The 5,000-nt window shown below is 45.8% G+C and overlaps 1 protein-coding gene across 1 annotated transcript in view; it reads left to right on the forward strand.

Annotated features, from left to right (window-relative positions):
• The window catches only part of prkcz (protein kinase C, zeta), a gene marked incomplete at both ends in the record, with an annotated part of 168,797 nt that overhangs the window by 101,623 nt on the left and 62,174 nt on the right, over positions 1–5,000 (forward strand). The gene's annotated exons all lie outside the window — the stretch shown is intronic.

Below are 5,000 nucleotides of genomic sequence, written 5' to 3' on the forward strand. Positions count from 1 at the left end.
AGATGGCTGGCAGAGGGTATGTGTGTGTGTGTGTGTGTGTGTGTGTGTGTGTGTGTGTGTGTGAGCGCCTGGCTTGATGGGTGCAGAGGGTATGCATCTGTGTGTGTGTGTGTGTGTGCCTGGTTTGATGGGTGTAGAAGATATCTATGCATGTGTGTGTGTGTGTATGTCTGTTCCTGGTGCATTCATCATCATTACTTCCCAGAGATGGCTCGTCTGATGGGTGCAGAGGGTATTCATCTGTGTGTGTCTGCGTGTGTGTTCGTGCTTGCGTGCCCGTGTGTGTGTGTGTGTGTGTGTGTGTGTGTGTGTGTGTGTGTGTGTGTGTGTGTGTGTGCGTGCCCGTGTGTGTGTGTGTGTGGCTGGTTTGATGTGCGTTGAGGGTATGCATTTGAGTGCTTACTGGTAGAGGCCATGCTGTTGTGGAGTTGAGTGAGCCAGGCGCCGAGAGAGTGCACATCCTCTCCTGAGTTCTGGTCCAATCAGATGTTTAGCATAGTAAGATCATGGCTGGAATAAAGATTGAAACAAACTTTCATGAACTCTGAACCAGCCTTCCGGACTGCACAGGTTTACAGTCGCTGGCAGACCAAATACTGTTGCTAACTGTTGCTGCTCTTTAGGATCATCTGCTAACTAGTAATGCTGCTCTTCATAGTCACATGCTAACTAGTAATGCTGTTCTTCATAGTCACATGCTAACTAGTAATGCTGCTCTTCATAGTCACATGCTAACTAGTAATGCTGCTCTTCATAGTCACATGCTAACTAGTAATGCTGTTCTTCATAGTCACATGCTAACTAGTAATGCTGTTCTTCATAGTCACATGCTAACTAGTAATGCTGTTATTTTGGGTCACATGCAAACTAGTAATGATATTCTTAAGGGTCACATGCTATCTAGTAATGCTATTCTTTAGGGTCACATGCTAACTAACTGTTGCTGCTCTTTAGGATCATCTGCTAACTAGTAATGCTGTTCTTCATAGTCACATGCTAACTAGTAATGATATTCTTAAGGGTCACATGCTAACTAGTAATGCTATTCTTTAGGGTCACATGCTAACTAGTAATGCTGTTCTTCATAGTCACATGCTAACTAGTAATGCTGTTCTTCATAGTCACATGCTATTTAGTAATGATATTCTTAAGGGTCACATGCTAACTAGTAATGCTATTCTTTAGGGTCACATGCTAACTAGTAATGCTGTTCTTCATAGTCACATGCTAACTAGTAATGCTGTTCTTCATAGTCACATGCTAACTAACTGTTGCTGCTCTTTAGGATCATCAACTAACTAGTAATGCTGCTCTTCATAGTCACATGCTAACTAGTAATGCTGCTCTTCATAGTCACATGCTAACTAGTAATGCTATTCTTTAGGGTCACATGCTAACTAGTAATGCTGCTCTTCATAGTCACATGCTAACTAGTAATGCTATTCTTTAGGGTCACATGCTAACTAGTAATGCTGTTCTTCATAGTCACATGCTAACTAGTAATACTATTATTCAGGGTCACATGCTTACTAGTATGCTGTTCTTCATAGTCACATGCTAACTAGTAATACTTTTATTCATAGTCACATGCTAAATAGTAATGCTGTCCTTTATACTCATCTGCTAACTAGTAATGTTGTTCTTTAGGATTTGCTAACTAGTAATGCTGTTCTTCAGGATCATCTGCTAACTAGTAATGCTGCTCTTCATAGTCACATGCTAACTAGTAATACTATTCTTTAGGGTCACATGCTAACTAGTAATGCTGTTCTTCATAGTCATCTGCTAACTAGTAATGCTGTCCTTTAAGATCATCTGTTTGCTAACAATGCTGTTCTCTATCACTGGATTAGCCTTTTGCTCACGTCTCTCTGCTGGCCTTTGAACTGAAGAGCATGCGGTTACGCAACACGCCCCAGTGGAGCGGGGGTCCTTTAATGAGCTGTTTGTCTGAAGGCTGGCCGGTGCAGGGCTGGTTAATGCGCTTGAAATTAGCACAGGGCTGGGTGGGTGCAGAGGTGCTCCCCTAGCTTAGCCGTGCCACCCTCCATTCATCAGAGGGAGGTGGGGTGCACTGGAGGGTGTGTGTGTGTGTGTGTGTCTGTGGTGTGTGTGTGTGTGTGTGTGTGTGTGTGTGTGTGTGTGTGTGTGTGTGTCTGTGTGGGTCTGTGTGGGTCTGTGTGGTGTGTTTAAGCTGCTAGCCTGTAGGTAGGCTAATGAGACAGGGAAGGAAGAGAAAGAAAGGGAGACTGAGAAAAGGAAGGAGAGTAAGAGAGGCAAGAGGAGAGATAGAGAGAAGAGAGACAGGAGAGGGAGGGAGATTGTGTGAAAGAGGGAGAAAATAGAGTGAAAGAAAATGGGGACCAAGAGAAGAAAAGGGAAGGGAGAGAAGTAAGAAGAAGAGACGGAAGATGGAAAGGGGGAGGGAGAGAAGGATAAATAGAAAGGGAGAAATAAAAGAGCAGAAAGAGAGGGAGGAGGAGGAAAGAAAGAAGGAAACCTAACAAGTGATGAGCTTAGAACTAGCAGATGATGGAGATAGTGAAATGAAAATGAGGCAGAGAAAGAGGGAAGACACACATGGGGGAGAGAGAGAGAGAGAGAGAGAGAGAGAGAGGAGAGAGAGAGAGAGAGAGAGAGAGAGAGAGAGAGGAAAGAGAGGAGAGAGAGGAGAGAGAGAGAGAGAGAGAGAGAGAGAGAGGAGAGAGAGGAGAGAGGAGAGAGAGAGAGAGAGAGAGAGAGAGAGAGAGAGGAAAGAGAGGAGAGAGAGGAGAGAGGAGAGAGAGAGAGAGAGAGAGAGAGAGAGAGAGAGAGAGGGAGGAAAGAGAGAGAAGGAGGGGGGGAGGTGATTTAACTCTCCTAAAAGCGTTCTGTTCTCCCACCGGTTCAGCAGACCCACCCTGGTCAGAGGGTTAAAGCTCAGGTGTCTCCGCGTGAGAGGGAATCTCTCCTAGTGGCCGACCCCGTCCGCACCCTCTCCACGAGTGGCCGCCTCATAACTGCTGGACTGCCCCTTTTCGGCCTCCTCATTACGCTCTTTGTAATCAATAGCCGTGTTTTTCCGGGACCGGCCTCGCACCAGATGACCAGTTTTGACTGCGACCAAAACATTGAATCCTTTTAGTTCTAGCAAAGACAGCATAATTGAAATCATCCACCTTCACATCCAGAGTCAAATCTAAACCCTTGTTATCCTTCAGTATCATGTAAACAAACTGCGATATGTCTCGAGAGAGAGAGGGGATTAGCTTGCTTTTGCTATCTTCTTGATTAGCTTGCTATCGCTATCTTCTTGATTGGCGAGACCAATTTAGCCTAGCGGGATGGAGCTTGAGTCAGTGTACCCTCCTAAATAAAAGGCAGCACATTGGACAGAATCACTTTCTTAGAAGGGGTTGATAAAGGGAGCACGGGGGTGGAAACACTACTTCCAACCAGTTAATTTGCCAATTCCACCGTTTGAAGGATAAAACGACTGCGCTATTCATGCAGGCTGCTGTCCCCTACAGCCAAACTACACTCTTCAACGCTGAAGTAGAGGCTGTTGAAATAGCCAAACTTCACTGTTCAACGCTGATGTAGAGGCTATTAAAATAGCGTGCTGCCACGTAAAGAGAACAAACTTCTGTATACCTGAGGCAGCCAGGCTCCCAGAAGCAGACGCCCAGGAAAGACAGAAGAAAAAAGATACTGTACACTGTATAGCGGTAAAAGTATTTGAAGGCCCTCAAAACAATAAAGGAAAAATATCTAGAACGGAAGATAGAAAAGAGAAGAAGAGTTTCTAGCACAGCGGCGACACTCATCACTCACTCACAACACTTTTCCCATTCACTTAGTCCATGTGCAGATAGATAGAGAGAGAGAGAGTCAGAGAGATAGAGAGAGAGAATAAGAGAAAGACCGAGAGATGGGTGAGCCCTTCTAATTCTCACTAATGACCACCTTAATGAGAGCTGACATACATCACTGTTCAGCTCAGACCTGCCTGGCGGGGAAACAGACGTGGCCCGATGAGGAAGGAGGGAGTGATGGAGAGATAAGGGTGAGGGAAGACAGAATGATGAAGGAGAGAGAGAGAGAGAGACTAAGATCAGTGGAGAACAACAGGGAGATGGATAGAGAGAGGGAGAGAGAGAGAGAGGAGGTGAAAGAAGTGCAACAGAGTGATGCAGTCAGTCATATGCCGGAAAACAATTATGGGAGCGTCTACTTGGTCAGTGTAATTCCACTGAACTCAAAGCAGCAGACATGAAAGCAGATCGGGCCCATAACTGGCCCAGAATCGGCCCAGACCCAGCATATCAGGGGCATATCAGGGGCATATCAGGGGCAGATCAGGGGCAGATCAGGGGCAGATCAGGGGCAGATTAGGGGCAGATGCCTTTCAGTGTCTGTGTCCTCCTTATTGAGTGTATGCTGCACGCTAACACTTAGCACTGACTCAGAGAGGTTGGATTGGAATGGAGTAAGCAGCAGAGGCGGGATTTAGAGTAGGGTCATGGCCCGGATGAGGGGTTAGAACTGTATATACCACACACACACACACACACACACACAGACACTGGGGTCCATGCCAGATTAGTGCCAGACCTCAGACTGAACCTGCTGTGACCACGGTTACGGTTGCCGTGAAAACACCCTGACCCCTAATGGGCGATTAGCTTATGGCTAATGTTATCATGGGCATCATAAAACGGTTCGTTACGGGATGAGATGCATTCCATGAGTGCTGATATTTAGCATAACAGCACTTTGACATTTTACTGCTTGGTCTTCAGAGAGCTGACCTGCAGCCATGTAATGGGTTGCTTGGGTTAACTTGGAATTGACCGATTGGTAGAAATGTGAATGGAATAGAGCATCACCTATAGAGCTATGAACTATAGAAGTATGATGGCCTAATGTCATTCTATTCGCCTGTTATTGTCTACAGCTGACTCTCTCTCTCTGTTTCTTTTGACTTCCCCCTCTCTCCATCTCTTTCTGTCCCTCCATCT

This window comes from Sprattus sprattus, assembly GCF_963457725.1.
Source record: "Sprattus sprattus genome assembly, chromosome: 2".
Lineage (NCBI taxonomy): Eukaryota > Metazoa > Chordata > Actinopteri > Clupeiformes > Clupeidae > Sprattus > Sprattus sprattus.